The 9,427-nt window shown below is 33.8% G+C and overlaps 1 long non-coding RNA gene across 1 annotated transcript; it reads left to right on the top strand.

The window, feature by feature from the left end:
* The first annotated feature begins 141 nt into the window (after nt 1–141).
* LOC309505385 lies at nt 142–6,746 on the top strand. The gene is made up of 6 exons (XR_014208418.1): nt 142–248; nt 1,953–2,007; nt 3,490–3,528; nt 6,077–6,151; nt 6,242–6,273; nt 6,556–6,746. It is a non-coding gene; the product is annotated as an uncharacterized lncRNA (long non-coding RNA).
* Nucleotides 6,747–9,427: the final 2,681 nt, after the last annotated feature.

Raw genomic sequence — 9,427 nt, 5'->3', positions numbered from 1 at the left:
ACACTGCTGTAATTGGACTTCCCTTGGGCGATGATTCCAAAGGTTGGGCTCAATGGTGTTTTATCATAGGTTGAAGGCCAGTGTTTATGGGCTAATAAATGTGTTTCAAAGACTGGTGTGGAGGCCAGATTTACAAACGCTTGCTCTGGGAGGAAGGGAGGGGTAGAGGGATGAAATACACCTGGACTAAAGACACACTTTCACATTAGACAAGACCTCAGAAGGAAGAGGAGCTTTCCACAGCACAGGTGAGCTGAGATGGCAATGACTCCTGCACTTATGTTATGGTTTCTTTGCAGGATGTTACATCAGAATTTCTAAAATGGTAGAATTTGAAATGAACATGTTTTCATTGGTTTATTGTTTATGACGAGACAAATGAGGACATGTTTAGGCTGCGTGTTCATGCGCTTGTCCTGTTGAAAATGCAGGGCCTAAAAATTATTTAAAATATGAGCTTATATTCCTCTCAAATTCTTTTCAAATGTTTTCCTGATTAGACAAAACTCAGTCAAAATGTATTTTTATGAAGCTTCATCTATCTGCTTTTTATTATTAGCCTTTTTTTTTTTCAAGCCGCCTGAACACACGTTTCTATATTTGGGCTCTAAAGTACTGTACATGTTAGGAGAAATACAGAAAAACAAATCCAAAGGGATAACTTATATGATCAATAAGTTATAACAACATGTTTTTTACATTGCTTTAACTCATCGAAATAAGTTAAGGAATTTTCAACTTTTTTATAACTTAAACTAGATTCATTTTTTTAAGTCAGTGTTTTACAATTTAAGTTGAAATAACTTAAACATCCAAGTTGATTGTACTTCAAAATTTAAGGCAGCAACTTTCTTTTTCTTTCTTTTTTTTTCAGTGCATGATTTTATTTTGTGAAAATGTAATTTTGGTGTCAGTGTAAACCATTCAATACAAAAGTATAATACTAGAAAAAAAAACTAAAAAATAGTATAAAACTAGGGGGGAAAACGAATATAATAATTTTAATTAAGTGAATTCAATCATTGTTGAGGTCAATTTGATGGAGTAACGTTTTGAACAATATATTAAACAAATCCAAACGGATAGGAGTTAGCATTATCTTATTGTTTAAAATTTTATTGAATTTATTGCAATTCTTATTTTTTGGGGTCAGTATGAGCCATGCAATAAACAAATACAATTAAATATTTGTTTGTTTGTTTGTTTTGGGTCAATTTATACCAAGAACATGTTACAAAAAAATAAATAAAACAAAAAATTCTAATGGACGTGAGTTTACACGATTTCAGCATAGTGAGAATTTATTCCATTTATTAATAATTCTGGGGTCAACTTACAGGAACATAATTGAAAGATACAGTAAAACAGTTAGCATGTAAAAAATCCCTGCATGAATTGCAATTAAGAACTCTTATCAAGTTGACATTTTGAGTAGGCTATAACATTACAGTGTCCATTTTACAAAGTTTTACATGTTACTAGTCAATAATTAATTGCGGGTGGTGTGATGCAGCTTAGATCTAGAAATGTTGCTGGTTCGAATAATAACCATGTGCCCCTGAGCAAAGCATTACAGAAAAAGTTAACATCATACACATGAAGTGTTTGTTTGTCTGACAAGATCTGCATGTAGAATTGAAAAGCAAACTGCCCTGACTGAGTCACTTTCTCTTCAAAGCAGCATGTGTTAATCATTACAGTCAGAGATATGGATTGGAAAGAAACACAGAGTATCAATATGAGTGCTATCTTAAGAAAGCCCGAAGGAGCTGAATTGAGAGAAATGTCCAAGGGTCTGCAAATAACCCTTTTCTTTTTGGCTATGGAGTTATGGCTCTTTAGATATGAGGGGTCAGTGTATTGGGTTAAAGATTTTAACAAAGAAAATCTTTAGTCTTTAAATAAGGACTGTTGGGTTATTTATAATGCTTCATTATAATTTGCATTGGCAGTTTTGTCATTCTGGACCGTGACCCACAGAAAGAGCAGCCATGTCCTCTGGAGCAGGTGAGTCTCGTTTTTTTCAGAATATTCTGCTCTCCTACTCTCCAGTTAATGAGAGCTGGAGAGAGAATTTTGTCCATAAAAGTAAGCCCTCCACTGTGAGATTGTCTCTATTATTCTCAGAGGTGCTGTGCTATTAAAACAGAACAAACACTTTAAAACAAACACAGTATTATGGGTTTATGGTGTGGTACTAAACTAATGCTTCATTGTATTTGTGGCCAAAATGATATAATGGCTTAATTTATATAATTCTGTGAGTGTTTCTACATCTGTGAGCACTTTTAACTCGGTGGACAAAAAGCACATCTCAGATGATGTATTTGTGTTGTAAAAATGAATGTGTAATATTTTTCTTTTATCTGGCTATATTGGCTAATTTAATTTTATATATGCTAAATTCACTCAATTAAACATTTCCACACTTTTTGCAGAGTTTGAAAAAAATGTGAACAAATATTCTGTTTTTTTTAAGTGGTTTTTATATTGAATAAAAATACACACACACACACACACACACACACACACACACACACACACACACACACACACACACACACACACACACACACACACACACACACACACACATCTTTAAAAAACGTACCAGGGTTTTGTTAAAATGCCAACACAACAGATGGACTGACAAATTGTTACTTTTTGCAATAAAATTTAAATGGTTTAAGTTTTTTTTAATGTGTTTTTATGATAGATTTTTATAGAGTCTGGACCTGAGACAAGGATAAACAATAAATTAGATGTAAAAGATATTTTAAAATATATAGCTGAAATAAATGTTGCATGCTAAAACGTTTCCATGACATTTTTGCAGGGACCTAAAAATTATTTTAATAAAAATCAATCATTAAAAAAACACCCAGAATCGAATCAAATAGCCTACATAACTTTTTACATAACCGAAAAATTATTGTATAACCACCAAATAGGTGGCGATATGCACCAAGTATGTAAATAGCCATTAAACAAAAGAAAAAGAAAGTAGTATGGCGCACTTTTTAGAGTCCGTTTTCATCTTCTTATACTGATTTTCATTTGGTGACTCGTCAATTCGTCGCTCTGTTGAGAATGTCTGGTGTGTTAACCTTGAACATACTCTGAGTTGGCTGAACCATACTGTCTATTGGCTGAACATTCTACCAGATGCGGTTTTTGGAAGGTTTGGATAAATCAACCAATAGTTCATTGTATGTTTGATGGTAAGATATCCTTGCTTTCTGGAATACCCTCCAGTGATCGACAAGTGAAACTCTGATGAGTGTGGACACATTCTGTGGACTGAGTGATCTGATATTATCGGATGTTAACAAGATGCAGAGCCATTGAGACTATAAATGCATCATTCATTCATTTATTTAAATAGCTTTAATGTAGAGGATATCTTCACTTATTTCCTTCATTGCAAAGAACATCACCTTTTAATTGTATTTTATTCTATTTAATTCTGTCTCTCTCTCTGTTCCCCAGCCAAGCCTACAGTAGACCCTGATGCAGACTTTTTCTATGGTGAGTCTGAACAATCTTCCTCTTGAATAATTCATTGTGTTTTATGTGAACAATAAAATTCTAATTAATATCGGAATATTCTTATTAGGCCTACTGTCATATCCAGAATAAGATAGCATTCTAAATTCTACAAATCTGAATAAATGCCCATTCACACCAAGAACAATAACGATCACTAACAATATAGTTTCAATAATCTTTGATGCAATGGAAATAGTGTAGTCCACATCTATAACAAAAATGAACGACACAAAGGAATAAAATGATTGGAATCACTTTCTGAATGATTGTTTTCCAGCTGATATAAAAACATTGACAGTCAATTAGAATTAATCACAGTGCAATCAGAATGAACAATTCTTGTATTTCGATGGAATATTGCAGTTTTTATTAGGATATAAATGATTTATCCATTCACATCATTATATCTACAGTATATTTTTTTTGGTTAATGTGCCCTAATCTTTGATCAAAATAACTTACCCTCTTGCAGTGACATCATCTCGTCTCTTCTCTGATGATGTGTTTACTGGCGCGAGTCTGGGACAACCTGTCACTCATGCAAACTACAACCATCCAATCAATTGACCGTTCGCAAAGACCCGCCCCCTTTAGTTACTGTTGCTATGTCCGACAAGCCGCTCTCACGCCACACCATGTTCTCACACAGTGAAAAATACATTGTGGAGGAAAGAGGACACTGACAACGCGCAGACAGACATGACAGAGCAGGTTAATTTTTATATGAAACAAAGTCTCAACTGTCAAATTTGATAATTTTTTGAAAGAAATTTTAATAAATACCGTTTTGTGGCTCTTTAATGTGTCTGACAGATCGCTGTAGAGCCTCAGTTAAAGCTGCTCGTGAACCGATCATCTCTTCTTTCTAGTTAATTTATAGCATCAAATAAACATGAATGAACATAAGAAGGATTGTTGTTTTAACCGCAGAAAGACGTCAGTAAACACCGTTTTTCAAGTTCAAATCCTCCAACGTTAATCTACTAACTCTCCTGACTGCTAGCTTTGTCGGATAAAAATGGCGGATTCGGCGGATAGCGGATTATGATTGGTCAGATCACCTATCAATCAAACTCCCTGCGAAGGGTCAAGCTCCATGGACAAAATCAAGTCCCACCCTACATATTTTTCTTATTCGACAAGTCGTTTCACTTCCATATACGTCCCAACAACTTCCGTTTCAGAACACTTGCAGCGCGGTTTGGTGGAGGCAGAGCCCGTCTACGGAGAGCCTGCCCACTCCCTATCAAGTCCTATTGTACCGAATTGTGGTTGTAGTTCCACCAGAGTTCCACTGGGGGCGATCGCCCATGAATGCAAAATGAATGTGTCTATGGGGCTAGACGGCTAAATTTGTCTCTTTCACCCGATTGCCGTTGAGAAATCTCAGATTTGATTGTAGGTTTTGCAAGTTCAACATGGGTTATAGGTCGAAAGTTGAATGAACGAGTACTTATGTTCTTTCGATTTCTTACAGGTTGAGTTGTTGTTGCCCATACGTGTCATTAGCATTCTGCTAATGAACGCTGATTGGTCAGTGAAGGACTGATCACGACCAGAGATACCGCTTGATGGCATCGTGGCATCCGAAGCGGGACCAGAAACAAACAAAACAAAAACTGTGTTGTCGAAGCCTCGAGAGAAAAGAAAGTGCAGAGCGCGAAAGCACCAAAGTGACTGAAGGATTGCCGTAAAGCAGTATCTCTGGTCGTACGATGTGCATGACGTCATTGACATTTTTAAAGCAAATAAGTGACTTTTAAAAATCTAACACCAAGCAATGTGTAATTTCTTTGCATCTCCTTTCGAATACAACATTCAAATTACTAGACAAAAAATCATATCCTGAGAAAAGTGGATTTTGACGGTATAGCGCCATAGACCTCCATTCATTCTGCACTCGTCCTGTGAGCGCCCTCATATGGAACCAGAGTGGAACTGCAACCAGTTCAGAAGCCGGAAGTTTACTGAGAGTGAAACTTCTCCCCTTATTAGACATTCTCTGGTGGAGGATAATAGTTATCGTTATCTCCTTTGTGTGAACTGGAAGTAAAATAATGACAAATGTTTTTGAAACAAAAAGCTTTATAAATGGACCGAAAATTGCCTGTCGAATATTATAGGTTGTATTTTTAAACAGAATGAATATTTTGGACGTGAAATCTGAAAGGTGAATATGGATTATTGCATTTTTAATAATGAAAATGTGTGTGAAATGTTTTGAATTGAAATATATTTGCAGTTTAAATATACAACCATGTCGAATTTCAGCCCATAAAAATGCAAGCCCTAAAAACACAATGCATTCAAATGCAAGCACTGTTAATGTACTTTTTTTTTCAAGTAGCCTAGGCCCAGTGCAATTCAAAAAGCTTTTTTTGTTTCAAAACCATTTGTTATTATTTTACTCCTATAGTAGGCTACTGCCCTTAAGACCCATTAGCATATTTCTGTATCAGCATTATGCGTCATGTATTTCTTAATCAGAATATCTGTATTCAGAAGCGGTTCTGACTCTGATTCACAGACTATGAGACTCTGCGGATTGGAGGCCTGGTGTTTGCAGGGGTCATTGTGGTGCTGTCTATCCTCCTCCTGACAGGTAGGTGTTTAGCGTGTGTGTGTGTTTGTGTCGTATGATGAGTCATGTCATATCACTCATGTAATGTGTAATGAATGTCTGTTCCTGTAGGTAACCGCATCAAACGGTGTGGCAAGAGTAAAGTAAGTGCACGTAACTTATTAATGTGTTTCTGGTGACATCTAGTGGTCAGAGTATAGTACAAATATTGTCATTTCAAACGAGGGAAGATTGGCGCTAGTTGTCACTTTCAGTGAATATATCTTAAAATATATTAATATACAGTTCCTTGCTCCAGGGTCTGCAATTAGATTGTCAACATGTTACTGTAACATTGAAAGAAATAATATATTTTTATATTTCATGCTTGACTTTCATGAGCTGACAGTCTTTAAGTTAAGTCTGTGTATTTGTGTGTCTGTCAGGCGAAGCATGGAGATGAAGACATTTAAGATGGCTCGGGTCTGGACTGGATGGTTTCGGGATGTGAACAGCCTGTGAAAGTCATATTATTACACTTTTATTTAGTTATTTAATTGATTTGCTTCATTAAAAACATTGATTTGGAAAAACAGATAATGTTGTTACATACCAATAAAGGATAGTTTTAAAGTTTTATTGAGAAAGCATTTCATTATTAGTGAAATTGTGTATATATTCATGCAACTTTTATTGACTTACCTTATTGATACTTGAAATAAGAACATGTACCTTATAGCCTTCTGATAATATAAAATGTTACACACTAGAGGGCAGTAAATGTCAGCTTTTGGGATACAACCTTCAACTCAAATTCAGGTGTTGCACATTAAAACTTGTGTCAAGTGTTTTATGTGGAATGATACTTGATGCAATGAGTACTTAGTTTTAATTTTAAAATTAGCATTAAATTGCTTCTCATGTCTGAATGTGAGGCTAATACAATATAACAAATAAAGAAGAAAATGTTAGCATATTTCCATGCATAAATACATGCGATTATATCAAATAATAGCAGTAAAATGAATTATTGTTGATATATTGTATCTAACGTGGCTATTTCCTTAACAACATCCTAGCATTTTAATACTTAATCTTCTTTAAAAACATCACTTGAATTCTGTAAAACTGATACGTTTCCATTTAAATTTACAATGTTTCGCTTCAGTGGAGTTCCTGGAAACATCCTGAGGTTTGTTTAGCCTGAGCAAGCACAGATTTATGCAGATCTGTGCGTATTCACTAATCCCGAACGATCATTTCTCAAGATTAAAACCTGCATCCAGTGCAAAGATCAGAGATAAACTGACTGGCTAAATTCTGCTTCACTCAGGTTCCCGTCGACTACTTGCATAGGGGAGAGAGGGCTATGATGGGTCAGCTACTTAGACTGTCCTCAAATATGACAAATGTAAAAAGTGTCAAGCATTAAATATATTTGATGATTAGAAAGCATCTATAACATAACATACATACAACGTGACACAGACTACTAAAAAATAAATAAATCAACAGCAGCAGCATTATTTTTTTTAATGCAAATAAATGCTAAAAGTTAATGCTAAAATAATCATTAAAAGTAACTATTATTACACACTATTACACTACTATTATTATCAGTGGCCAAAAGTGATGTCCGACATATTTACCCTTTATTAAAATATTCTTAAAAATGTGTTAAAGATTTTAAAACCATATTGCATAATTGTATAGGATTCAAATGTTTAATTTGTGATAACGCAATGAAACATGCCAAATTGTGCAGACATAATTTTGGGCCAGCCTGTCATGCAAAGAAATTATGAACACGTGCAAAAACAAGAGAGAATCAATTAAATATTAATAACTGATTATGTTGTACTCAATTTTCCTCTGAGACTTTTGTTTTTCTATGCATTTTATTATTATTATTTTAAAAAATTGCATTGCAAAATAAAACCTGGAGCTAGTTTGCCTTTTTTTTTTCAAATAATTTTATCAGATAAATTCCTCAACCAAGTTAAGTGTTTTATTTTTCCCTCTTATTTAAAATATATATAATATATATATATACAGTATATATATACTGTATATATATGTATGAAGAGTTCAGATGCAAAAGGCTCTAAGTGCCATCTGAAATATTCTTCTAGAATGATAATTTTTATGAAGCTCGTATAGTTAAGTTCAGTAATTTCACTTAAATGACAATGCAAATGACCTATGAATTGTCATTTAAGTGAAATTACTGAATTTAAATATACAAGCTTGATAAAAATGATAATTCTAGAAGAAAATTTCAGATGGCACTTAGAGGCTTTTGCATCTGAACTCTTCATATATATATATATATATATATATATATATATATATATATATAAAATATATTCTTCATAATTTGATGGTTTCATTGAGGGTCATTAAAAACAAACATCCCCTCTATACATTTTGTATATATCCGGTCTCCACAAATAAATAAATAAACTATTAATAAATAAAAAAAGCAAAACTTAATAGCAATAACTTTGTTAAAAACTTAATATGCTAAATAAATTAATAACAAAACAATCAGCAGATGTGAGGTTGTGAAACATTTCATCATGATCCATGTGCATTTCATAGCATGCAAGTTCTAGAAAAAAAACCTACATGAATTTCCTCGAAAGCGATGGCTGCTTTCTAAAAAAGAAAAAGTATGAACCCTTTGATTCTTCAAAGAAATCTACATCTGTTTCCCTGAATTCACTTGCAAAGTTCCCTTATAAAGTCCCCAGCTAACAGGTTTGAATAGTCTGGATCACTTTTCTCTTTCACTGAATTGTGTTTACAAAAAATAATAATAATAATCCCTTTATCTAAAAGACATGAAACTTGCTGACTTTTCTCACACTTCTTATATCTACACAGAAAAGAGAAATGTTATCTTAGCTTGTATGTTAGTGTGACACAAAAGGTCACACTCAGGATGTTTGGTAGACCCTGCATAGGAAATGAATGTGGAGGCGATAAACCAACACTTTTTTCAGAACACAAATACACAGAAGTGAAGTGGCAACACTATAACACATCCACAATGCGGAACACTCAAGCTCATAATTGCAAAAATTTATACTTCAGTACAAAAAAAATTCTAAACTTTGAAAAATAGTTATTTTTATTGTTATAATGATTTTACGTAAAATGTTGCTATTTTATTATGAATTAAAAAAAAGTGTTTAGTTAGTGTTAGTGATATTGCATATGTTTTAAACAAAATTACATTATTACAAAATCACATGTTACTGCCTTGGGTCTGGGCAGAACCCAAACATCCTAAATGAACAGCGAACAAGATTTGTT

The sequence above is a fragment of the Leuciscus leuciscus genome, assembly GCF_965113295.1.
Source record: "Leuciscus leuciscus genome assembly, chromosome: 9".
Taxonomy (NCBI): domain Eukaryota; kingdom Metazoa; phylum Chordata; class Actinopteri; order Cypriniformes; family Leuciscidae; genus Leuciscus; species Leuciscus leuciscus.
Note: the sequence above shows the minus strand (reverse complement) of the source record. Positions and strands in the feature narration are given on the sequence as shown.